This window comes from Hemicordylus capensis, chromosome 2 (assembly GCF_027244095.1).
Source record: "Hemicordylus capensis ecotype Gifberg chromosome 2, rHemCap1.1.pri, whole genome shotgun sequence".
NCBI lineage: Eukaryota > Metazoa > Chordata > Lepidosauria > Squamata > Cordylidae > Hemicordylus > Hemicordylus capensis.
This window is the reverse complement of record NC_069658.1, coordinates 411,153,322-411,181,303: the sequence shown is the minus strand read 5'-3', so window position 1 is coordinate 411,181,303 and position 27,982 is coordinate 411,153,322. Positions and strand designations below refer to the sequence as shown.

The 27,982-nt window shown below is 45.8% G+C and overlaps 1 protein-coding gene across 1 annotated transcript in view; it reads left to right on the top strand.

Moving 5' to 3' along the window:
• The first annotated feature begins 5,741 nt into the window (after positions 1–5,741).
• Positions 5,742–27,982, top strand: part of AXIN2 (axin 2) — a 115,435-nt gene continuing 93,194 nt past the window's right edge. Inside the window, exon 1 of the mRNA XM_053301112.1 lies at positions 5,742–5,764. The gene's annotated coding sequence lies outside the window, so the exon portion shown is untranslated. The remainder of the gene's footprint in view (positions 5,765–27,982) is intronic.

Genomic DNA, 27,982 nt, shown 5'->3' with positions numbered 1-27,982 from the left:
CAATCTATCTTTTATCAAGGCGAAATGCTTTTTTCCTACCAATGGCTCCCCTCCCCCCACCCTTACAGCTGAAATACCCTTTCCCCTTTCTTGGCTTTATGCTACCATGGTACTCTAATTGTAAAAGGAGGGGGGTTTGCCTGAAGCTGATGCACTTTTGTTGGTTGTCCAAGTCCCTTATGAAAACAACTTCTGTGGTTCATGCTGTTTTCAGACTTTGCTCCTAGTAGACAGGACTCCAACTCTGGCAGGAAGGAAATATTTGTGATTGCTTTAATATCTACTAAAGGTTACACTGTAAAACGCAGGGCACCCTCATTGCTAAGCAGCTCCAGAAGATAATGCAGCAAACTTATTATTTCTCTTTAAACCCTTGCTCTGCCCTCAAGTCTCAATTCACCAAGGCACCAGTACATGGTCTGGTTTTGAGGGAAGAAAAGGAATTCGGAACATCAAGCAAGGTGTGAAAAAAAGTTTCAGAACACAAGGTCATTTTAATTCATAGTTCCCTTTTTAAAAAGAAAGGAAAAAGCCCCATCTTTGCTCAGCTTTGATATTTTTGTTCAGAAAAGTCATTCCTCTTTAAGCCTTTTCATTAAAGAAAGTTGGCTCTTTAAGGCACATTATCAAAGAGTGTAGAAATTGTCAGTTACCGAAACTGAAAATGCGTGATCAGTTTTAAGGCTGGTAACCCAAAGCCCACTTCAAATCAGTTTAGCTTTTGTGCTGCTGGCTTTTCCCCTCTATTCTTAGTTTTATTGAGAGGGCTTCCCCCCCCACACACACACACACCCAGTCCAACACCATAAAAACACATCCCTCCCACCCCACTCAACCCCCTCCCCTTTTTAAGCTCTTGTAACCAAAAGCCCACTTAAAATTACTAGTGCTTTTTGCCTCTGCCTTTTTTTGTATTATTAGTTTTAACATAGGGTGTGTTTTCCTCCCACACAACACTATACAAACCTAATCCACCTCCCTTCCCTTCCTTGTCCTCACTGCCACTCCTGCCCCACTGGATGTAAACATCTTCCTCCTATGCGGAAAAAAGGAAGGCAGAGAACAACCCCAAATCCTGTGACTTTTCCCAGGTTTCTTTTAACCCCAAAGACACAAAATTGATCAATTTGAGTTTGGGTTAGGAGATATAGAAACGGAAACCCATTTTCTTTGCAATCACCATTATTTGTATAGGTGGGAAATAGTAATGGATGTTCTCCTAACTGTGCACTCAGGCCAATTAGAATTCTTGCAAGAGAAGTAAGTGTGGACTAAATTCTAATTTTATCAACAACAACAACAATTCCTGATACAAACCAGCAGGACCAGCTCTCTAATGAAGGCTAGCTAAGTGGCCACATCAGGCAGCAGATTGGCAGAAGGAGAGATGGGAGTGCCCCATGCCCCCTCCCATCAGTGCCTCACCACTGGCTGCCCTGCTTCTCCCTTCCCTAGCTAGTGATGACCCCAGGACTATTCCTCCCTGGTCCTGCTTCCTGCCTTTCAAAGGTAAAGGTAGTGTGTGCCGTCGAGTTGGTGTCAACTCCTGGCGCCCACAGAGCCCTGTGGTTGTCTTTGGTAGAATACAGGAGGGCTTTACCATTGCCTCCGCCAGTGCAGTATGAGGTGATGCCTTTCAGCATCTTCCTATATTGCTGCTGCCCGATATAGGTGTCCAAGGTAGAAGGTGGGAAATGGAGCCAAATAAAGTAGTTGGTGGCAGAGTAGCACCACTCAACCCCTCTGCACTTGCTTTGGCTGTATTCCCTGCTCTCTGCTTTTTGAAAAATCTGGGAGCAGGAGAAGTAGAGAAAGCAGTGGTGGTGGTGGTGGTACTGCTTCTGCCACTGATCATCCACTAATGGGGCAGGGCAGAGTGTGTCCCTCTACTACCTCTGCCAAACCATTTTCTGAAACTGCTGCCTCATTAGTGGGCTGGCCCTGCATGCACAAACTTAAGATGTTGTGTTTTTCACTCAATCACAGCCGCCCTTGAATGTTTTCATCCACATATCATTAATTTAAAGGTAATCGGATGGTTTTGTGGCCTTCATCATAGTTCTGGCCATTTGGTCATTCCAGAAGGCTCAGCTGGTACTTTCACAGCCCACATTGTGTTAAATTTCCCACTTACCAGTATGGCTCAAGGAATGTTTCCAAAATGCCTCTCTGTGCTGAGAAGCTTTCCCCATCACTATGGCATCATAGCTGGCTGTAGCAGAAGATTAGAAGGCTGCATTTCCAGTGGTAACGTGTGTTTTGAGATTTATCTTTTATACAGAAAGGATTGGCTTCATGAATCAGATGGGATCAGATTAAAAATTTAAACATTCCAAATGATTCCCCCCCCCAATGTGAAATTTTACTCATAAGGACCTCTCGGTGGCTATCTTGTGCAGATCAGTGGGTATGATGCTTAGAAACATAACAGAATAAGCAGATCTGAATCAGTGCCACGTTGGCAGCATGATGACCAAACACAGGTACAAGAAGTTAAACAAAATTGGATGTAAGCATCCCTTGTGAAAGAGCAGGGGGAGCTTTTGAGGGTTTATAGGAGGATAAGAGATTTTAGGGGTGCCAAGATTCATACTAGAGTTCAAATGATTGATTGGGTATAGTCAAGATGACAGAGAGAGAGAGAGAGAGAGTACTTTAAGGCCCATGCTAAGTTAGCAAAGAGGCACCTTTTACCGTGGTGATTCTCTTTATTTAGCAGGGGGAGAGTAACTGGCCCTATTCACCCCCAGCACAGTACCCCTCCAGTGGCTGTTGCTGGTATCTATCGTATGTTTCTTTTTAGATTGTGAGCTCTTTGGGGACAGGAATCCATCTTATTTATTTATTATTTCTCTGTGTAAACCACCCTGAGCCATTTTTGGAAGGGCGGTATAGAAATCAAATAAATAAATAAATAAATAAATAAATAAATAAATAAATAACCTCATATAGCCAGATATATAGGTGCTCCTAAGGAAAAATTTACACAAGGTAGGTAACGTAACATTTGATCTAAAAGTGATCTGAATATAACCTGTATAAATCCAGATAAGATTTATCTGGACAACAAAGTATACTCTCCAAGTGAAAAACAACAACAACAACACAGGAGCAGCAAAGAGGCAGGAAAGTCTTCACAACCCTCACATATGCGGCTGTTACTTGTCCTGTCAGACTCTAGAGCAGGCATTCATTTCCTCAGATTATGCTGCATTATATGAAAAGGCTATTCTCCAGAAAATGCTGGGCCCAGCAAAGATATTATAGATCAGTTCTGTAGAAGCAAAGGATAGAAAACACCAAGATGGCTGGCTCCAGAGTCTTCCTTTTCGCGATCCCTTAAGATGCCATCTGTCCTGAAGTGCATTCTCTAATGAACACCACAAAGTTCCTCTCATAGGCCATTGCCTTTAGCAACTGAGACTTCAAAGCGATCTTGTCTGTTAAATTCCCCCCACAATTTACTTGAAAGAATTTATTATCCTTCTTTTAAATGTACATTTTCAAAGCAGCGTACAAATAAAAGACGAATAAGAATAAAACAGTAAAACAAGATTAAAAACAGGATAAGACAAAAACAGAACACACAGAGCAGCATAAAATCCATAAAGCAGCAGCTGAATCAATGAAATGCCTGGGCAAATGGAGGCAGCAGGTGAGCAGTCCTAGGGAGAACATTCAGCCGCAGGGAGGTGACCACTGAAAAGGACCTTTCCCTAGTAATGGAGCACAACTTCACAACACAATAGTATGCCAATAAAACTATAATGTGATATTGTAGTATAATATTGACTACTGTTGTTATACCTTACAAGTAAATGCATTTATTAGATTATCCAGTTGATTCTTGAAACAAGAGTTCTGGGAGCAGCCAGCTTGTAGTAATGAATAACAGCATGGAGTACTAACACAGTATTTCCAGGTTTCGGTTAGGCTATGAGAAGACACTTTCCAGGCAGGTTGTTAGGTTCAGTCTGGGACACATCCTTGTCAACCACAGCTGTGTACATTGGTTTTGTAACAAATGAAAAACTGAACTGAGAAAGGTCCACTTGTTTTCTCCTCTTTCATTCAGTATGAAATGAATGGCCAAGAGCTCTGAATGAATCCAATGCCACATGAATCATTTGGTTCATTTGGAGTCCTCCTTTCATTTATTTTTTTTTACTGAGGAGTGTACCTGTGGTGCAACAGAGCAGCAAGTTGTCATGAACCCTGACTCTGACATGGAGGAGTCCCAGAATGAAGGGGTCATGATCTCTGAGCTGGACACCAGGGGCTCTCACTCAAGGTGAAGTGGTTGCAACCCCTAAGCCTGACTCTGACCCACAGGACAAGGCAAGTTTTGAGGGGCCCTCACCCCCACCAGTGGAAATGCCAGCACCTGCTGACCCCCTCAACACACCCTTGCCTGTGAGTCCGAGAATGACCCCAAAGCCACCCAGTCCCCACCAGCAACCACGCAGCTATATCGCAGCTAGCACTTAAGAAATAGGATGCAGCCCCTTTAAGACATTCCAGGCTTATTTGGGGCTGCAGTGCTGGCTCTGTATTTAAGGCTTCCGTTTGCTCCCACCATTTGCTGAAAGCAACTTGGTTGTGTGCTACTTTGCTCCTGCTCTTGGTGTCTGACCCTTTTCTCGTTTGGGGACTTCAACCCTGCCTGCTTCTAATGCACTGGTCTTTGGCTTCTGATCCTTGGCCTGTTTTGACTCTGACTTGTCTGCCCCTGCTGGACTTATCTCTGGCTCCTGAGCTGCTTGTTTGACTTTGTCTTGTCTGCTCCCATGGTGTGCTTCCTGCCACACCTGACCTGTCCAGGTATGGTGTTCTTTAATCCTAAAACTGTTTTTAAAGTTGAAAAGGGAATGGCAGAACTCTTTCAAGCAGCTGCTATGTTGTGCTCCAGAATATCCCAGATTAGCATTAGTCCTGAAACTATGAAGGAAAGACATGGCAGCCACCACAAAAATGTGGCCATCCCACTTCTAGCTGCCATGTTTCCTCACAATGCTGTGGGGGTTGCATTGACCCCTGGAACAAAACAGCCTGCAAGAAAAGAGTTAAGATCTTCTCTGTCCACTCACTGTCCACATCATTTCACAACCCTCAGTGACTGTATTTCAGTATCAACAAAAACTGGGAGACTGTGCTGCCCACATCTTGTCCAGTTTCACTATATGCTAGTGAGCATTTGAGGACAAAATGGATGACATGAGAAGAAGAAACATGAGACTCAAGTTTGTGTGGTTTCCTAACTGGATTTAGCATCAAAAATCTTGGATGGCTAGACCAGGCACCTAGATCAAATTTATGTTGCTTTGATTATAAAGAGACATGCTATAATTCCCTAATGTGAAGCCAGTGTCACTTCAGAACCATTTGCACAAGAATGTGTGACGACGGGGTGCAACTTCACCAGATCAGTTGGTTGCTGAGTGGAGAGAGAGGCTGGCCGCATTCTCATGTAACAAGGAACCCAGGGTCCAATGACCCGCAGTTCCACCCAACCGGGTGCGCACTAAGCTGTCTGTGTTTGGACATAGCCAGTTTTGCTCTCTGCAGTCTCCCTGACTGCAGTTCGGGTCCTGCTGGTCGTGTGGGTGGGGGAACTGGCTGCCAGGCTTCCTCCTTTGCATGAAGGACAGCTAGGGCAACCAATTGGAACGGAGAGTGGAAGTTGCTTCCATCCCTCAATGCTGGCCTCTAAGAAGGCTGCCTCCAGTTCAGCGCTCAGATGTAATGCCCCGAACTCAAACCTCAGGTAAGAGCAGAGAAACTCGCAACAACTCAAAAGTTAAAATTGAAGTTTGGGAAAAGAAACCTCAGGTCGCTTTTTGAACAGAATAAGAGGTTCTATTTATTCAGATGTACAAGAAATCCAACCTCTGCCCTGTTTAAAACCAGTTTCCTGTTATATGTGAATGCAGTGAATGGAACTAGATGTGTCCTTGGGCTTAAAGAGCAAAGGGCTCTCTTACTCAGATACACAAGTCACTAGCCAGCTGCTTGCTTTTATGTTCCTGTTTTATGCTATCTAGCAATCCTTTATGTTTTGTTGATTAGAAGTTTGTCCCAGTGGGGATCCTGTAGAGAATGTGGGGTGGGGGAGAAAGAAAAGCGAGGGAAAGGTTGCAGGAGAAAATGGAGTTGTTTCTGAAATAGTCTTAGTTAAACAAACATAAGATTGCTTTGTATTTATGAGTGAAGCAGCTATAAAACATTTGGCAATGAGATTTTGAACCAGCTATGCATGTGAGCCTGCAAAGCTTGTGAAGGTTCCTGCTACTTAATTTTAATTGCATCACTGGGCCTACATTCCTGAACTGCATTCTACTATTGCTGCTGCTGATAGTTTCTCCAGCTTTCTGACCTGCACAATCCCTGAGGGTATTTTTGTACTTATCAATCCTGGACTCTGTTGTTCACTGGATCCCCACTGCAGCATGGCTCAGATCTCACCCCCACATTTTTTCTTATCCACCCCAGGAGAACTTGCTCTTCCCTGGAAACAATGGAGGTCCCTTTTCTGCAGTTACCTCTGCACTATACAGACCCCTGATTTTGCTCCAGCAAAGCAAAAGTATATTGTTCACTGCCTGGGCCCTGAAGGCCAAATAATATATATTCATTTGCCATTTCCTACCAACTTGGAAGGGGATGCCAATCCTTATGAAGCTGCTCTTAGATGATCATTTCAACCCTACTTTGAATGTGATTGCTGAATGTTACAAATTCTGTTCTAGATTCCAACTGCCTGGTGAATCTGTCGATCAGTATGTCACAGTATTGTGTGCCTTAAGTATAACCCGTGAGTTTGCCAACTTTACTGATGAAATGATCAGGGATCGGATTGTTATGAAAACAAACTCCTCCAAACTGTGTGAAAAACTGGATAAAGTTATAGAGATGGCTAAGTGGGTGGAAAATGCTCTTCACTGTGCCAAATCACTCTCTTTGGTACCCCCAACCAACCTCCTGAAATCCAGGCTGTTCAGACCAAATCCTTCCAATCCCAATCTTTTCATGTGGCACTGCCCCAGAAACTGGCAGCAGAAAAAAGGATGAGCTACTGCTGCCACCAGTGTGGAGACACGGCCCACAGAGCCAATTTTGTTAACTGTCCTGCACGGAAGGCCACTTGGAACAGGTGCAAGAAAAGGATACATTTTGTTAAGGCTGGCAAGTCTGCTGTGCACTCCATTACTGATTCATTATATGATAAGGATGAGGCAGATTAACCAGCTCCTGACAGCGATTTAAGTGTGGCAGACTCAGAGCCTGCTTCTTCACATTGTCAAGTAAAACGTAATGGCCATGAAGTTGTTCTCCTTATACTCTCATTTCCCATCCACTTTACAAGAAATTCCTTACTACATCAGATATGCACCTGCAGCCTTCAGACATGGAGCCATAAATGGATATTTCACAGCTGTCCTGGAATACAAAGGACATACTGCAGAAGGGAAAGTGTATGTGTCACAAAAAGGAGACTCAGTATTTGGCTGGAAGCATCAGAAAGAGCTACTCATAGATCCAAAAAGCATGGAACCTGTCTTACGGATGATGGAGCATCCATATGCTGATATGATTGCTGATTTCTTGGATGTTTTTGCTGATACTCCTGGCACTGTCATACATTTCAAACATAAAATTCAGATGAAGGCAAATGCAATACCTGTACAACACAAAGTACTCCAACATAGTAGTGGATTTTCATCCATTTCCCAGTATCAGTGAAATGCTGCTTACTCTGAAAGAGGCTTCCACGTTCACAACTTGGGACTTGTCTTCAGCCTATCAGCAAATTTCTCTGTTCAAAAGTTCTCACAAATGTATTACCCCAGAGGGTCTTTTTCAGTTCGAAAGACTGCCTTTTGGATTAGTCTCTGCAGCTTTGGAAATTCAAAGAATGGTGCAATTTGGGGGGCTACTGATTAGGGATGTGCAAGTCAGCTGTGAAACTGGTTTTATTTGAATCTGGATTGGATTAGAACCTACCCAGCCCGGTCCAGGCTTGGGCTCGGTCAAACCACATCCATTCCAGTTCAACCATTGAATTGGCTTGTGGGCCGGCTCGTGGGGGAGTATACTTGTAAAGGGGAACCTGGCGAGGATTCCCCTTTACAAGTAAAGGGCATTCCCTTTTCGTAGAGAAAATGTGTGGGACAAGAAAAAAGGTAGTTCTTACCTTTTTTAAAAAAACACAGGTGGTGGGCCAGTGGAGGCAGCAGCGGGGCCTCCTCCAGCCCCACTTTCTGAAAGATCTTCAAGAAGCATCACAGCCATACAACAAGGATGTACTTCACTCATTTTTAGGACGCTGGGTACTACTCTAAATTTGTTAGACAATTTGCCTCCAAAGTTGTCCCATTGCATTTTCTCTTTAAAAAAAGGTAGCATTTAACTGGGTTGCATCCTGCAAGGCTAGTTTTCAGACTATCAAATCAGCCATTGCGGAAAGCCCTCCTCTCACTTCTTATGACCCCAACAGGAACACTACTGTAACCACTGATGTTTCTGAATATGGTTTAGGTGCTGACTTGACCCAGCAAAAAGGGGAAAGGGAAATTAGTTGTCTTTGTTTCCAGAGCACTTATTACATCTGAAGATGTATTCTGTCACTGAAAAAGAATCTTTAGCATTTTTTTGGTGGTGGGGAGACACTTCAATAATTGTGGGACAGGAAATTCACTTTACGTTCACACCATAAACCCCTATCTGCTCTATTTACTACTCAGGGATCAAGTTGAGCGATGCCAAGAATAGCCAAATGGATCACCAGACTTTGATTTCCAGGTGGAATATCTGCTAGGTATTGGGGAATACAACTGCAGATTGTTTATCGCAGCTTTCAGTTCCAGGCCAAGAGGAATCCCAGAAGATGATGATGAAGGAGTTATAATTGCGCAAATAGCTTTCTACTCATGGAGAGATCTCTTCTTTTGAATGGAAAGCGGACCTCAGCACTGATCAGTTGCTTACTGAACTTAAACCTTACATAACGAATGGATGGCCATGCAAAAACAAGGTACCTGAACATCTTCAACCAGACATGCACATAGTAAATAAGCTGTCCCTTCTCAATGAGTTAAAAAGCCCCTTAATGGTGCAGTGGGGAAGCAACTTGCCTAGGGAGCAAGAGGCTGTCAGTTCGAATCCTCACTGGTATGTTTCCCAGACTATGGGAAACATCTATATTGGGCAGCGGCAATATAGGAAGGTGCGGAAAGGGCTCTGTGGCTGCCAGGAGTCGACACCAACTCAACAGCACAATCTCTCTCTCTCAATGAATTGGTGCTGAGGTTTGATCATTTGGAGGTGCCAAGCTCCTGACAAAGAAAAGTTATCAGAATTGCCTGGGCTTTAGTTTGTTTATTTATTTATTTAACTTCTATACCACCCAAACTTTAGTCTCTGGGCAAACTTTTTAGTTTGCCTAAAAGTTTCTGTTGGTCAGGTATGGACAAACACATTGAAGATGTAATTAGGCCACAAGATGTGGTGACAGCCCCCAGCTTGGATGGCTTTAAAAAGGGCTTAGACAAATTCATGGAGGACAACTCTATCAATGGCTACTAGTCTTGTGTCTATAGGTCACCCCCAACTTAAGAGGCATGATGCCTCTGAATACCAGTTGCAGGGGAGCAACAGCAAGAGAGAAGTCATGCCTACACTACTTGCCTGTGGGCTTCCCAGAGGTATCATCTGGTGGGCCACTTTGTGAAACAGGATGCTGGACTAGATAGGCCTTGGGCCTGATCAAGCTGGGCTGTTCTTATGTTCAGGCACTGTATGGCTTGTGCTGTATCTGACAAATCACGGAAGACTTTTACCACTCTCTTGACTCCAGTAGAGTATTCCAATGGTCCCTGGGGAAAACTCGCTCTGTATATACTGGGGCCTTTTGATAATGGCTACTAGTCATACTGGATATACTTTTAATAACCAACCCACAAAACAAAGATTTGTTATAGTGATGGTGGATTACTATTCCAGGTGTTTCATTTGCTGACATTATGACAAACAAGGTGATCCAGTTCATGGCTACAGTTTTTGTGAGAGAAGGTCTTCCTAAATAACTGGTGACTGACAATGGGGCACAGCTTACCTCATTTGAAATGGAGCAATATTTGCATAACCATGGGTCTGGCTCCTTTAACCTCGTTTTAGAGGGAGGCTACTTTGGTGGGTTTGCTGCCGTGTAGGCGCCGGGATCCGGCCCAATCCCGGTGGTTCACATGTGCATGCAAAACTGGGCTGGGCTCCCTTAGCCCAGTTTTGCACGTGTGTGTGAATAGCCTCTGTGTTTTGTAGCCTGGTTGTTTCAAACTCTAGTTAGGTGTTGTTTTTTAATTTCCCCAACCATAGGACTATGTTTTTTTCTAAAGTAAAAACAAAGGGAAGTGGGTGGGGAGCACATAAGTGCATGGCTTCCTTTGTGCTGGTTGATACAGTTGATCCCATGTAACTTTAAATTAAATCTGGAGATCCCAGCAGCACGTGAACTCCAGCAAAGTGTCATGTGGACTCAGGATTTTTCAGCAGTCTCAGATTGGGGCTGTGCCAACGGACATTAAGCAGACACTGACATACCATGTCCAAATCTAAGATTACAGATCTTGGCTTAATGTTGGTTTGATGCACTGCCAACTGCAGATCACCAAAAGATCTTGAGTTCACATGACGGGCTCCACAGGAGTGTATACACCACTGGGATTTCCTTTTTTCATTCAACTGACATGGAATTTATCATGTGAGCCAGCCCTTCAGCTCATTTTTAAATAGTGCTAAACCATGGTTTAGTTTCATGTCTTAACCAGACTATAACAACTAAGTAGACAATAGCCTTCCATGGGTATTAAAAGCATTGACACTGTACCCTGGAACCATGCCAAAGGGAGTATGCTGACAAATCCAGATTTCCTGCTCCCAAGGAGGATTCCTCCCCAATATATGTCTCTTCAGGCATGTGCTGTTCTCATGGACAGCAGTGGGTGAACCTATCAAGCGCATTGGCTTGGGGGAAGAGGCTTGTGCGGGCACATTCCTGGTCAAGTTTTTGTGTAGAGTGTACAAGGCGACATTATGAGTGAAGAAGGCTACTGGATCAATGACTATAACAATCCTATCTACATGCAAGGCTCCTTTTTCAACACTGATTAAACCATTTGCAGAACAATCTACTGCCCTACAACTCAGGCCAGTTTCTGATCTTGAGGGCTGTGTGGGGTGGAGGAGTCCAAGTGTCAAGGTGATACCTTCAGCCTGGGAGATGGGGAAGTTGAGGACTATGGCTCATGGAACAGCCTGGAGAATCTGGCCCACAGGGCATTAGCATATCAATTGCTCTTTGTGCGATGGCACCTTCCAAGGATTTAAAACAGGCCTGCTCAACTTTGCCCCCGCCCCCAGCTGATTTTGGACTGCAGCTCCCATGATCCCCAGCCACAGTGGCCAATAGCCAGCTACAGTGGCCAAAGTTGAGCAGCCCTGAGTCTTAATAGCATATTCCATAGGGCCTTAGATTGCTTGCATCTCTTGAACCGGCTGTCTGAGCACTTTGTAATCTACAGGATTGTTCCATATTGTGTCTGCAGAAAGCACCTCGAAAACATCTCTGAACTCTAGGTGTAAAAATCCCCCCTCAAAACCATTATTTTGGGGTGTGTTTAACAAAATAAACCATGAGGGTTTTAATTATTGGTAATTGGGGGAGGGGTCATACCATTTTTACTGTGTGAGCCACCTTGACTATTGTTTAAGGCTATAAACCTAAGAATAAATAAAATAACTCCAGTTTCTTTTCTTTTTCTTCAGATTTCATCATATTTTGTCTTTAGGTTACGTATGACATGTTTTCTGGTTTGTTCAGATGGATGGTTTAGAAACTTTGAGTAGAAAATAAAGCTTTGATATAATTTCTAGCTATTTCAGGAACTGGTGGGCTTTGAGATTTGTATAAAATCTCCAATACTGCAAGATTCCTAATAAAATCAATCAATCAAAACAACGAATAGCTCCTATAAGCCCAAAGCACCCATCATCAGAGGGTAAAGTTGGTAAAGTTGTGCCGTCGAGTCTGTGTCGACTCCTGGTTGTCTTTGCTAGAATACAGGAGGGGGTTACCATAGCCTCTTTCTGCACAGTGTGAGATGATGCCTTTCAGCATCTTCCTATATCGCTGCTGCGCAATATAGGTGTTTTCCATAGTCTGGGAAACATACCAGCGGGGATTTGAACTGGCAACCTTTAGCTTGATAATCAAGTCATTTCCTGCAGCGCCATTGTTTACTTAGCTCCTCAGAGAGTGCAAACCTCCTAATACAACTGTGAGATGTGGCAGAGGGAGAAATTTGGGTTTGGGGTGTGACTAGTGAATATGAAGCAAAGAGATCATTCGATGGAAGATGAGAGGAAATGTTCGCTGGAAAGGGCTGGAGGAGGCATGAGCTGCTGCCCTGCTCTTTGCCTTTCATCTGCCTGCCACTGTCTTTCTCTATGCGTCCTAGTGTGCCCAGCAGCTCATGACTCACCAAAGCACCCCCTTTATTACATCCTTAATAACACCCCAAACTAGGAAGCTCCATGCATTCCTCTTCAGGACCTCTCAGTGTGGTTGAACCTTTGCTCAGTGCAGTTGCTGGCAGGGCAGCTGGGAGCTATGGAGGCAGACTAGATTCTCCCCATGAGGAACTTCTGACTCAGAGGACATCCTGAGTTCTCAAGAACCCTATAGCACTACAAAAAGGCTCCTGTCTAACCTCACTGCATCCCAGAGTCCTTTGTAATTAAACCTTTGATCTGTTAGCTCCACTCTAAAAAATTCCTTGAACATATTCAGCCTGTTCTGCAGCAATTGGACTGGTTGCCAGTTGCCAGTTTCAGGCCCAGCTGATGCCTTACCATTCAAAACCCTTTACAGTACTCTGCCATACCGTCCAATTGGCCATATTTACCAAGGACAGTCCTAATTTTCTGGTACTTGCCCCTAGTAAGATCACTGACTGACATGCCAGGCCTAATGAATGGAAGTAGCCCAAGAGTGATTTGACAAAATATGGGAGCAAATGGTAACGGATAAGATACCATCTCATATTATAGGTTCCATGAACTCGTATAGAAATCATTTTCTTGAGAGATAGTACCCCTTCCTCAACTTTATAATAGAAATAAACACTCATATTCAAGTCATGAAAGATTTAATTCAGTGTTCCTCTGGTAAGAGGTAAGGTATTCCTAATTCTGATTTATTTTTAAAAAATTGACAAATCACAAATTAGAAAATTGGCAAAGCACATTATTATTTAGTGTTATCTTCATTTCTTTTATATGTATGTTAACTGATGAGTGCAGTGGATAGTGAAGTGAAATGCCTGAGAATCCTCAATTTTTTGTTCGTTTATATCTGATGTAATTTGAAAATGCCTGTTCCTTTAAAAAGGGATGGTGGTGGAGTGAAAATAAAAATAAAACGTTTTAAATCATAGAAATAGGGTGGTATAACTGCGATGATATGAATTTTCCAAATTCTTGTTCATCTTCTTTTTCAAAGACTTCTTTAATGCATAAATAAAGCATAAAAACATATGTTCAAAGACAGCAAACGTTCCAATGTGGCACAACAGCTTCTGTGCTATACAGTAGTAGCTGATGTGCCACATTGGAACGTTTGCTGTCTTTGAACATATGTTTTTATGCTTTATTTACGCATAATGAATATGATGCTCAATGAAACGTGCTCTTAAGTACAATAACTCAGCATCATGACTCAGCAGCTCATAATTTGCTGAGTCATGATGTTGAGTTATTGTATTAAAGAGCATGTTTCAGCTACTACTATTATATAGCACTGAAGCTTTTGTGTCACATTGGAACGTTTGCTGTCTTTGAACATCTGTTTTTATGCTTTATTTACACATTAAAGAGGTCTGAAAAATAACATAGAAGTAGCCCTGTGACACTGCAAAAAAGGCAATCTCCTCTCTTCTGCCAATGGAATGCAGAACAAAGCTGGGGTGCTGTAAAGCTCCAGTCTTTCTGTAGCACTGCAAGGCTGCTTCTGCTAATGTAGCCTTGCACATCATATCAGTGGCTGCCTCAATTTTATCTGTTTCTGCATTTTCAGGAATTCCTTGTTAAAATGTTGTTTGTGTGCGTCACACATGAAATGAAGTGCACATGCATAAATTCTAAGGCACCAGCCTTGCATCGCCTGATATTGCACACACTGCAGATGTTGTGTGTTTTATATATTGAATTTGTTTATGACCTATTGCAGTATAATTATGCTTTTCCAGTATATTGTTACCATACAATCGCCCTATTGGCATTAAAGTCGGATGATGACAGGCTGCCACAGAGTAAATGAAGGTATCATACAGCAGGCAGGGAAGAGCCTCCAGCAATGAACAGCACCCTGACCAGTAGTTCCATAAATGGAAGATGATCCACTTGCTCTAGTCCCTGTTTCCCTCTGCAGTCCCCTGTGCCCTTGAAAGCATATCGCGGAGGGTTGGGGGGCACCTCAAGAGAAGATTTTGAAGGGGGGAGTGCAAAGACAACTGAGGGAAGTGTGACATGTTCCGCTCACTGAGCTACTGATCACGATGCTGCCAAATAACTAATAATGGAGAGAGTGTGGTTCATGAAGAGATCCTTGGTATACTAACAGATGTTTCAAGCATATCCCTGTTTCCATCTCTGAAATCATGGAGGATATGAGTTGGGATCACTGTTCCCTCAAGCATGGATTTCCAGATGTTGTTAACTACAACTCCCAGCTTCCCCAGCTGCAATGGCCTTTGTGTGGGGATTATGGGAGTTGTAGTCAACAACATTTGGAAATCCCTGTTAGAGGGAACAATGGTTGGGATCAACATAACTCTGAGATTATTGCTCCCTATTTGAATCCGTGTTGGTTGAAATCTTCTAATTGCTCCCTGTTCCACTTTGCTTCACTAAGTGAGGGGAAAGAATGACTAAGCAGGAGTAGAGCCTTTCCGCTAGTGGAGGTCTTCTGGAGGTCAGATTTGGTCAGGGCTAGCCCCTTCCTTAGTTCTTTTTAAAAGAGCAGGAATCCTGAAGTGGATTGAATAGATTGATTTAATGGGAGGCTGTTCTGTTTTTAAGTCTTTGACTGCTGAATTGTATCATTTGTTATAGGGGCTGAATTTGAATGCAACTCGAAACCAGAGTTACACAGGGCAGAGGTTGGAACTCCGTTATATCCGAATGCGTGCAACTGTGGTTTCATTGTAAAAGTGACCTGCCGTTTGCCTCACCAAACTCAAGTTTGAACCTTTGGTTTGCCATAAGGTTTTCCACTGAGACCTGAGGTTTGACCACTGAAGCATTATGTCCAAACACGCACGGTGCCATGATTGCAGTTTTTGGAACCATAATCATAGAGACGGTGATGCAGACCCACCCGGGATAGCACCTGCTCCATACCTGCGGCCCTTGTCACTGTTTGCCTCTCCAAGCACTAGCCATATCCCTCCTGTCTTCAATACAGCAATGCAGTTTCCCAGCAACATGGATGCTGCCATGTCCCACCACAAGTTTGCCGGCTTATCAAGAGGCAAAGTTGCACAGGGGGATTTCCTCTTCCCACTGTGCCCTTTGTTCCCTCCCTCCTGACAAGTAGAAGGGAAAGGGGACAGGATGATAGGATGGGCACTAAGTGGCATTGCTCCCTCAGAATGAAGCAGCAATGTGCACAAGCACAAACTCCAGATAGCAACATAAGCAGGGCACCCTATTAGACCGCCGGGACAAAAACATATGGTGGGAAGTACCTGGGGTTAGGTTTAAAGGGCAGCCCCAACAAGGGATTCTTTAACAGCCACTTTCTAATTTTTGAACAAATAATTTGGGAAGGGGAGGCCCAGCCCCTTCTCCTTGGAGGTACCTGTGCGGTCCCTAGGCTTACTCGTGAGAAGGGCCAGACAACAGGATCAGCGTTGCTCCAATGAAAGGAGCAATTTGACAATGTGTGATGACAGTGGATGCTGATCCCGAACAGACCACTCACTCATGAGAGTTTAAGGCCATGTGGATTGGACACCCCCTCACACCACATGAGAACAACCATCTGTGGGAAAACATGTTGGGCAAAATAACTAATAATGCATGATTACAAAACAGCCCCTTCTCAGGCCATGGGGGCTCTATATTGAGCCAGGTTACTCTATTCAGGAATGCCATGGGGGCGGGCATGCCCCCTGCCAGCCTGTCTGTCCATGTGGACCCTTGCTTATGCCCTGAAACAGTGACTCCACTTTCCTGGGATCTCTGGAAATCGGGGCTCTCCTCTCACGCGATTCCCCATGGCGGCAGATTGATTGATTGATTGATGCATTTATATACCGCCTTTCATTAAAAGACAACCCCAAGGTGGTTTACAAGAGTTAAAACATACCAAAAAAAAGACAATAAAAGTATTAAGCTAAAAAAAAATATAAAAACAAACCAAATTTAAAATCTATAAAATACAAGCATAAAAATGATACAACAGGTAAAAACACATAGAAGCAGTAGTAAAACGATTATGTAAAAGCCTGGATAAAAAGCCAAGTTTTAACAAGCTTTCTAAAAGCTGTGATGGAGTCCGAGGAGCAAATGGCCACTGGGTGAACATTCCAAAGTCTGGGGGCAGAAACAGAGAAGGCCCTGTCCTGAGTGCACGACAGCCGGGACTCTCTCATTGTCAGCACCCGGAGCAGGGCCCCCTCAGATGTCCTCGTCAAGCGGGCAGCAACCCTTGGGAGCAGGCAGTCCCTCAAGTACCCCGGGCCCAAACCGTTAAGGGCTTTAAAGGTCAAAACCAGCACCTTGAATTGAACCCGGAAACGAACCGGCAGCCAGTGTAACTCTTTCAGAATGGGCGTGATGTGCTCCCAACGGGCAGCTCCGGATAAAACCCTAGCTGCCGCATTTTGCACTAGGTGTAGTTTCTGGATATTCTTCAAGGGCAGCCCCACGTAGAGCGCATTACAGTAATCCAGCCACAACATGACTAAGGCATGGGTAACCGTGGCCAGATCTACCTTCTCAAGAAAGGGATTCAGCTGGCGCACTAGCCGAAGCCGTGTAAAGGCACCCCTGGCCACCGCCTCCACCTGAGCTTCCAAAAGCAGAGCTGGGCCCAGTAGTACCCCCAAGCTGCGTACTTGCTCCTTCAAGGGGAGTGCAACCCCATCCAGAACCAGTAAAATCTCCTCATCCCGATTGGCTCTCCTACTGATCAACAGTACCTCCGTCTTATCTGGATTCAATTTCAGTTTATTAGCCCACATCAAACCCATCACGGCCTCCAGCCCCCGATTCAGGACATCCACCGCCTCCCTAGGATCCGGTGACAAGGAGAGATAGAGCTGAGTGTCATCCGCATATTGCTGACAACTCAGTCCAAGTCCCCAGATGATCTCTCCCAGCGGCTTCATGTAGATGTTAAACAGCAAGGGGGACAAGACCGAACCCTGCGGGACCCCACAGGCCAGTGGCCACGGAGCCAAGCAGTAGTCCCCCAGCACCACCTTCTGGACCCTCCCCCCCAAGAAAGGACCGGAACCACTGCAATGCAGTACCTCCAATTCCCATACTTGAGAGGCAGCCCAGAAGGATACCATGGTCGATGGTATTGAACGCCGCCGAGAGGTCCAGCAGAACCAACAGGGACGCACTCCCCCTGTCTAGTTCCACTAGAACGACCAAGGCAGTCTCAGTCCCATATCCGGGGCGGAAGCCAGATTGAAAAGAGTCCAGATAATCCATATCATCCAAGACCCTCTGCAGCTGGGACACCACCACACGATCTATCACCTTGCCCAAAAAGGGAAGGTTAGACACAGGTCTATGGTTATCCAGGTTGGAGGGATCAAGGGAGGGCTTTTTTAATAGTGGTCTTACCACCGCCTCCTTGAGGCATGATGGCATCCTGCCCTCCCTTAATAAAGCATTAATGATCACCTCCAACCATCTGCCTGTCCCCTCCCTGGCAGCTTTTATTAGCCATGAAGGGCAAGGGTCAAGAGCGCATGAAGTCGCCCACACACTGCCCAGCATCTTGTCTACATCCTCAGGCCACACCAACCAAAAAGAATCCAACACAACAGGACCAGATGGTACCAGAGGCACGTCTGTCGGAACTGCCAAAACTCTGGAGTCCAGGTCAGCACGGATGCGAGCGACTTTATCTGCAAAGTAACAGGCAAACTGATCACAAAGAGCTGTAGATGACTCCTCCCACATTGTCTGGGGGGATGTGTGGAGCAAGATTTTTACCACACGAAACAGCTCCGTTTATCTGCACTGAGCAGACGCAATGGAGGCGGAGAAAAAGCATTTCTTCGCCATCCCCACCGCCACGGAGTAGTCCCTAAAATGGGCTCTAGCCCGTGTTCGGTCGCATTCGTCACGACTCTTCCTCCAGCGTCATTCCAGCCATCGTCCGAATTGCTTCATCTCCCTAAGCTCCGAGGAAAACCAAGGAGCAGATCGGGCTCCACCAAGCCAGAGAGGGCGTTTAGGAGCAACCGTGTCAACAGCCCGGGCTGTCTCTCCATTCCAGAGATCAACCAGGGCCTCGACAGGGTCACCAGCTCTGGACACTAGAAACTCCCCAAGGGCCTTCTGGAATCCAAGCGGATCCATAAGCCTCCAGGGGCGGACCATCCTAATCGGCTCACCACCCCTGCAGAGGGCAGACAGAGCAGTCAAACTAAACCCCACCAGATGATGATCTGTCCATGACAAGGGAGTCGTCTCAAATTCCCCCCCATCCAGATCATTTATTTCCCGGTCGGCAAAAACCAGATCCAGAGTGTGTCCTGCCACGTGGGTAGGGACCGATACCAATTGAGACAGGGCCATGGTTGCCATGGAGGCCATGAAATCCTGAGCCGCACCCACTGGGGGGCCTCAGCGTGAACATTGAAATCCCCCAAAACAATAAGCCTGGGGGAACCCAAGGCCACCTCCGAGACCACCCCCGCCAGCTCAGGTAGGGAGACTGAAGTGCAGCGGGGTGGTCGGTACACCAACAGAATCCCCAGCCTATCTCGGAGGCCCACCCTCAAGGACAAACACTCAAAATTCTGAGATTGCCTGACCGGGCACCTGGAAATGGGGAGGGTCTCTCAAAAGATGACTGCAACACCTCCTCCCCGACCCTCAAGTCCCCTCATCCTCAACACCTCCTCCCCGGCTGCTGCATGATCTGGAAACCTGAAGGACAGAGCTGAGAGAGACCAACCCCGCCCAGCCCATCCAACCAGGTCTCCGTCACACATACCAGGTCAGCACGTTCATCCACAATCAAATCGTGGATGAGAGAAGTTTTTGCATTAACTGACCTGGCATTTAGCAGCAGCACCCTAATCCTCGAGGGAGTGTTCTCAGAGTTCCCTGGGGTCAGAGGGTTGGAGAAGGGCCGGAAAAAGGAACAGGCCTCAACTGCCTGGACCGCTTTCCCCTGTAACGGCCTGCCCAACTCCCACTGCCATACCTCCCTCTGCCCACTACCTGTGATATTGCTGCCCCCACACCATGCCCACTTTTCCACCCTCCCAGACACATCTCCCCAGACTAACCCACCACAGCTTCTTGGCTTGATAAAAACCAGAACCAGACTTATGCAATCTCTTGCTGACTTCTTGGTTGCAGGAAGAAAGGTCTTCTGGGCTGCAAGGAGAAAGGTCTTCTGGGCCCCAGGCAGCTCACCCCACGGCTGAGAGCCACAAGGATGAGAGCCCTTTGGCCAGCCTGCCCTATATAGGAGCAGGGCCCCAGCCACAGCAGCAGCAACAGCCCAAGGAGATCCTACACACCTGAGGAAAGGTGGGGCAGAGGCAAAGACAGGACAGTCAGTGCCCTACCCAAGCTGTTCCCTTCTTTCTTCTTCCCCCAGGCCCTTGGGCCAGCCTGCCCTATATAGGAGCAGGGCCCCAGCCACAGCAGCAGCAACAGCCCAAGGAGATCCTACACACCTGAGGAAAGGTGGGGCAGAGGCAAAGACAGGACAATCAGTGCCCCACCCAAGCTGTTCCTTTCTTTCTTCTTCCCCCAGGCCCTTGGGCCAGCCTGCCCTATATAGGAGCAGGGCCCCAGCCACAGCAGAAGCAACAGCCTGATCTGCATACAACACAATGCCAGCCAAAATCCAGGAATTCTGAATAGGAGTAAAGATTTGTCCCCACACCCAGTGTTTCCCCGTCCGCACATGTGGCTAGGCTCTGACACATGGAGTATCACAATGTCCTTGTGGTCTGTGCAAGCTTCCCAGGGGAATAGGGGATTGCAGTGCAAAAGTTCTATTGTTAACTAGAGGGAATGGGGGCCTCACACAAGTGGGGCCCCTTTGTTAGGTTGGCTCAACTCATGAGCACACAGTCCCATGGAAGACCAAGGGTGTTTACTCCAGTGGTCCTTCCTGGTAGACTGGCCCTCTCATGAGAGTAGTAGTCCACTGGCAGCAAGCTGCCAGAGGAGGAGAAATGTGCTTTGGTCTGCATGGACTGCTTTGCTGGGGTTAGCCCTCACAAGAGCATTCTGGGTCACAGTGGGAGAGATCCCACCCCCCAGCTCCTTTGCCCTCCCTAATATACATATCCCCTCCTAGGAAGTCATCACAATCCCTTCCCTTCCCTTCCCTTCCCTTCCCTGAGTAACAGGAAAATAGTGCCCCCCCCCGATCCCCCTCTGAATTGTTATTGTGAGGGACAGTTTTGTTGTGGGGCTGTTAGGAGGTGGGCGGTGTACTTGTCATAAGGAGAAGCGCTCGTGTGGCGTGGCGTGGCATGGCATTTAAAGGGATTTAAATGCCCTTTCCTTGCTGAGGGTGAGTGGACCATTCTGAAAAGGCACAGTTGTGTTTGGCACATCCCCTTCGAGATTGTGGCCAATTGCAGCCACTTTGCCCACAGTATGACAATGCAAGCACTACAGAGCTTGCTAGGATTGGCATTGGCAGACTTGGAAGCGGGAGGGGCTCCCCTCTTCTGAAAGTGGAGGTTGCCAGACCGCAGTTGGACAGATGTCATGATGCAATTTATGGTTTGAAATTGAAACCGTGGGTTCGTCAACCTCTGGTTTAATGTTATGTGCAAATGTGGCCAGTGTAATGGTTTATTTTGTGTTTAATTGCAGTTTTATACTAATTTACTGCATTTTTTTTTAATGCAGACCATCTTACGTCTGGGGAAAGTGGTAGGCATATCAATATTGTAAATCAAATATGTAAACATGCATTGCTTTTCAAAGGCACCCACTAATATTTCTTATTCAGAGGCCCTCAACATATTAAAACTGGTCCTGTTGTCTCCTGGATTTCTGACTGATTGTTTAGTAATGCCTGGGTCCCTGCGCCACCCAAGGCTACAGACAACGAGTTCTCAACACTGTCAGAAGTACCACTTGGTAATATTAAAGTGGTCATCATGCCATAAGTGATTGTATGATTCCACCTAGAAGAGTAAACTAAAAAGGAGTGTGGAATCCACCCCTAAAATATGAAACATTGGGCAGCTATACATTTGAGGCCCTATCAAACCCAAGGCAAAACCATTCCTGCAGTGGTTCCCATACCACACTGTGTAAGAGTGAGGCACACACACTTCTCCTCCCTTTATCCTCCTATTATTATAGTACATAATGTGAGACGTGCCCTACAGCAATGACACAAGAGCCACAGAAGCTCTGCATAGTTGCAAGCAGTGTCCACAGTACTTGGAGGAGGACAGAAGGTGCATCCATGCCCTGCTCTTCCATCAGCAGGATGCAGCACAGTATATGAGCCTGTATCAGGTGGATTCTGGGTAAGCACCAGTCGAAACATGTGGCCTTTATCCTCCACTGAAGGCAGATTCAGGCATTTCTCTCTCTCTTCAATGAATCTTTTCTGGGAAATACCTTCCCCCCGCCTTTTTTTGCAACCAGCTTGTGCATTAATATCTTTGTTTCACATTTGTTCCTCCTCCCCCAAGAGAATTCTTCTGCTGAGGAAAACATCCTACTGCCTAGCTAAACACCACTCCAGATTATTTATCAATCTATTAGATTTAATATATTTATTCATTTAGTTGTTTAATTTATTATATTCCATCCTTTCTTCCAAGGAGCCAAAGGCAATATGCATGGTTAGATCTTTTTATCCTTATAACAACATTGTGAGAGAGCTTAGGAGGAGAAATGATGTTTTCCAAGACCATCTTATGAGTTTTGACTAAGGGGGAAATTGCATTTGAGGTGCCAACACTGTTACCCTCTGTGCCACATATGGAGAGGAGAGCTGGTCTTGTGGTAGCAAGCATGACATGTCCCCTTAGCTAAGCAGGGTCTGCCCTGTTTGCATATGAATGGGACACCTGATGTGTGAACACTGTATGATATTCCCCTCAGGGGATGGGACCACTCTGGGAAGAGCAGAAAGTTTCAAGTTCCTTTCCTGGCTTCTCCAAGATAGGGCTAAGAGAAATTCCTGCCTGCAACCTTGTAGAAGCCTCTGCCAGTCTGTGAAGACAATACTAAGCTAGATAGACGAATGGTTTGACTCAGTATATGGCAGCTTCCTAGGTTCCTATGTTCACATTGCTTTTCTCTGCTATAGGTTCTAAGAGTACTGAAACATTGACTGAGTAGGCTTTTTGCCAAGTGTTTATATAAGAACATAAGAACAGCCCTGCCAGATCAGGCCCAAGACCCATCTAGTCCAGCATCCTGTTTCACACAGTGACCCACCAGATGCCGCTGGAAGCCACAGGCAGGAGTTGAGGGCATGCCCTCCCTCCTGCTGTTACTCCCCTGCAACTGGTACTCAGAGGCATCCTGCCTTTGAGGCTGGAGGTGGCCTTTAGCCCTCCCACTAGTAGCCGATGATAGACCTCTCCTCCATGAAGTTACCCAAACCCCTCTTAAAGCCATCCGGGTTGTTGGCTGTCACCACATCTCGTGGCAGAGAATTCCACAAGTTGATTATGCGTTGTGTGAAAAAGTACTTCTGTTTGTTGGTCCTAGATTTCCTGGCAATCAATTTCATGGGATGCCCCCTGGTTGCAGTGTTATGTGAGAGGGAGAAGAATTTCTCTCTATCCACTTTCTCCACACCATCCATGATTTTATAGACCTCTATCATGTCTCCCCACAGTTGTCTTTTTTCCTAAACTAAACAGCCCCAGGTGTTGTAGCCTAGCCTCATAAGAAATGTGCTCTAGGCCCTTGATCATCTTGGTTGCCCTCTTCTGCACCTTCTCCAGTTCAACAAATGTCCTTTTTTAGATGTGGTGACCAGAATTGTACGCAGTACTCCAGGTGTGGTCGCACCATAGTTTTGTATAAGGGCATTATAATATTAGCCGTTTCATTTTCAATCCCCTTCCTAATGATCCCTAGTATGGAAATGGCCTTTTTTACAGCTGCCTATATCTGTACTCATTCTTCAGGGCTGTTTCATATCTGCCATTTCCCTACATGCAGTTCATTGCCAGTAGAACATCTGTATACCCATTTGTCACATTTGAAATGCTGCACAAGCAGTTTATTTCACCCCATGTCCACATATCAGGCATCTGCTGCCTGCGCCATCTGCCTTTGCCATGAGGTGGTGCTGGAAAACCCTCATGCTGTGCTTCATAGATGAGGGGAGTAGCCTCCCCCCCCCTCCAGTGACATTTCCTCCATGTCGAGAGAGGGGTTCTACATGAGGCAGCCCTCAGGGAGAGGCTCCTCTGATCCACCAGGGCTGTGCTAACATGCTGTGTGACTTTGAAAGCGTCCCCCTTCACCTCCCCCTCCTAGGCTTTGTTATCAGCCCTATTGTGGGCCTGGCAGAGCCAATTGGAGAATGGCCTGATTCAAAGTCCAGGTGCCAACCAAGTTAAACTCTCCGGCTCCCCACCAGGAGGCAATTATGGCCTCAGTCACTTCCTTTGTTCTCATTGTGCCATGAATTGGGATTGAATTAAACATGCACTTGCCAATGGCTCCTGCTCATTTGCAGTAGAAACCTCTTCACTCAAATGGCACCAGCAAGGGCGGATCCTGTTTTCACTGGCTGCACTACTGAATTCAACAGGACAGGAGCCACTTATTTTCTGCTAGATCATCTTCTCCCCCCCCACCCCCGGGGGTCCAGAAAGGGACATGGAATTTCCCCACATCTATATCCAGGGATAGACATTATTAGTGGGAGTTTCTCAGACATTCTGCTTGTCCAGGAACAAAGCTTAGCCTAGGCATTAATTCTATTTTATTTTAAACTTGTAAACTCCCACTAGATATAAGACAGAGAGACAATTGAAACATACCAGTGAATTGAAGCAACTTCTTAATAACAACCTTTTTAAAAAAAATGATTTTGTTCTCAGGAGGGGCTGCTGTGTGGTCTTGCATTACTTGCTTGTCTGGCTGGAACCCCAGCCTGGGATGAACTAATTAACTGAGTTTGCCTCAGACAATGCTGGCGCAGTGCCCCTGTGTGTGTGGGTGGGTGGGGGGAACATGGAGGGGAATTAGCAGCAATGCTGCTGAAATAGTTGTTTACAAAGTTATAAGGTAATTTGACAATATTCTGAGACAATGTATCCTTTTGCTTTCAAGCCACACACTCCATCAACCATTGCACTATAGGGACATGCATTTAAACCAAGCTTATTACCCTGAAATCACCAAGGCCTTTCACACAAGCAGCCAAATCCAGGCTTGGGCAGCCCTGCCTGGGTTTGGCTGCACCTGTGTGCAGCACCGGAATTGCAGGTGGTCCCGGCACTGCCTCCCCCACAAGCCTGGGAATTTACCTCTGGTTTGGAGTTGTAAGTGTGCTCAGGCTGCATGCAGCCTAAGCATATACAGAGTCAGGTGTCCGAATCTCAGGGGAATCCCGCAATGTAGATTCCTGGAGGCCCGGAAAATGAATCCCGGCCTCCCCAGAGATCCGTGCTGCATGAAGCTGTGCGGATGGTGCGAGCCCATGACGGTGCACTGAAGAGGACATCTCTGATCATCTGGGGGCAAGGTAGGTCCATCCCTGCCTCCCCCCCACCCCACCACTGCCCCTATTATGGTCATGTACACAACCTGATTGCGTGTGAGTAACAATCTGATCCTATGGAACTTCTGGGCTGCAAACATTTGTTTGCACAGTAGCAGCTTGAGCAAGCAGAGCCAGAGTCCTTGTGTTGCTCCCCAGTTTATATTTTCCTCCTTTACGACAGGGATCTCTCCATGGGGGAGATCAGCCTCTGTCCAGAGCAGGAGTGAGATGTGGGAAACCATGCTGTGTTGCCTGGAAAATGGTCACCACTAATGACAATTAGAACGTGGTCCTCTCTGAGTCTTCACTTTTCAAATCTAGCAGTGTATCTCTCCATGATGGCTCTAGCTGGGATATATACACAAGGCTTGACTCTCACTCTCCACGTACTTCTGGCATTTATATACTACTTCTCAGGCAAACCTCCCAAAGCAGTTTATAAAAGCACCAAAAGGATAAGCCTGTGTCAGAGAAATTATTCAATCAATAAAGAAGAGCCATAAAAAGGCTTTTTCAAAACTTAGATCTTTTCATGTTGCGTTCTTAAACCAGGTCAGAGCAAGATGTCCTTATGTAGCTCTGTGGTGGCAGTCAGTTTGGGGGCGGGGGAGGCCACTTCATTTGAAACCTGGAGAACTGGAAGGCGCCCCCCCCCCCGCCCAATATGAGTGTGGAGCCGGAGAAGCCAGCTCTTTACCGCTTATATCCACCATGCTTGTAAGGACAGTCAGATAATTAAAATGGGTTAAGGGGTAACTCCGCATGTGAGATAAACTGTTGATATTGGCTGCCAAAGCACACAAGGCAGCATGGGCAATAAGAGCTCTGCCCACACGGCTGCACCTGTTGTAAACACTGCCAAGAGTGTGGCCTGCCAGCCAGGGCAGTTCTGTTCCAGCATGAAGTTGCACAAAGCAAAACACAGTTGCACAAAAGGGATGCCAGTTGTTTCCAGTGGGCATCCCCATTGTGCAACTACATTTGCTAAACTTTACGCCAGAGCGGAACCGCCCTCATGCACAACGGGTTACACAGAGGCAGCCGCGGGGTTGGTGCTCCTGCTCTGCACATTTGCCTTGCACAGTATGTCAGCCAGTGTATTATGGGCATGTGTTTATTTCCCATAAATTGATTTTATGCTGCTTCTCTGTTTTTGTTTTTGTTTTTAAATTGTAAGTCATTTTGAGAGCCTCATGGCCAAAAAGCAGTCATTAAATTTAATGACTGCTTTAAAAAATAATAATAATTTAAACTAATGTGAAGTATGACCTTGAACATGCACCCTCTTACTGTGCTTGGTCCATTTCTAGGGGCCCCTGTTACTTTCTTCTCTAATTTAGATTTCTAACAAAATGCAGAGAGATTGCATTGAGGGTGGGGGGAAAGTTCCCTTCCTTCATGCCCACAGAGTTTAGAAGAAGTTGCCCCAGTGACCCAGTGCATCCAAATCCCACAATGCATCTGTCTTCTCCAAAGGGGACCTGGCATTCCTTGCTACCTTGGAGCCCATGGTCATGAGGACACTGCATGCAGACAGGATTACAGAAGGGGCTTTTCTTCTACGTGCCAGGCCTGGATGTTTGTCTGCATTTCTCTTCTGACATCTCATCTCCAAGGAAGCCTCCCCCCCCCTTCACTTTCTAAGAAGGATGCTACCCACTGAGCTATTCAAAGCAGTTAAATGAGAAAAGGGGGTTAATAAAGCACATGCTAGGGGGGGGGGGAAGAAAAGAAGAGAAGATTAGGAGGACTGATGTTTTGGCTGTGAGGCCTTCTCTGGGCCATGGAGGAAAAAAAGAACAAGATTATTATCATCCTCCCCCACACAAACATCCCTTTTCCACTGCCCAGAGGACTTCATGGCCTGAATCCCACCACTAATCCAATTTTGCCTCTCTAACAAGTATTTTATCAACACTCCTCCACTCTCTCTGCCATCTCCGCATTCTGACGCCTCTGAGGCTGCCTCCCCCATCCCCACCACGGAGTATTTTCAGTAAGAGATAAGAAGAGGACAACTTTCATTACTTGCAGCATTTGTTCTGCTAAGACTGTGATCCTAAAGCACACATGTGGAAAGACAGAACACGATTTCCCTACAACACCTTTTGGTACCATAGACAACTGGGAGCTCGCTATCAGGGGTCTTGTTTGTTTGTTTGTTTGTTTGTTTGTTTGTTTAATTCTTCCGAGCTAAAGATAAGATTGAGCTGGATTGTATGGCATCTTTTCCCCAATCTAGCCCATTGCAATGGAAAGGAGCAAGTATGTGTCTCGGCCCCACAACCCACCTAGCATGCCTGCCCTGCTTCCCCTTCCCCATATGCCAATTTTTCTTTCAGAAATCTTGTTTCTCACCTCCCACCCTGCCATGACACAATGTATATGTATGTATATGATTCTGGCGACAAACAGCTAGAGTCAAAACACAGCGGAGGCGGGTGGTGGTGGTGGTGGGATGCATACCTGTGACTATTCAATGATAATAAGTGGCTATACATCTCATAAAAGGAGATTGAGTGGCCTCAAAATTATCCAGAATTTGTTTGTCATTGTGCAGTCTTTCCAGGTCAATTAGTTTAGATGTTAGTTGTTCCCACATACCACAACTTGCAAAATTATTGCAGCATAGGTAGGCTTGAGCTTCACCAATATTTGACAATCAATATTGTTAGAAGATTCCAGATTAAAGCATGATGCTTGTTCGCCACCTTTAAATGATGCTTGTTCGTTCCTTTAAATATTCAAAAAAATAAACACTGTATTCATAGGCAGAGAATAGTCAGTCATAGTGCTGATAGTGGGGGGAAACGGTTCCGAAAAGGACTTCACTCTTGACACAGTCCCACCTTACATGTATAAAATTGGCACTTGGGTGCAGACACTCCTAACATTTATTGTTACCTGAGTAACAGGTTAAAACAACCAATTAAAGGTCAGATATCAACAATA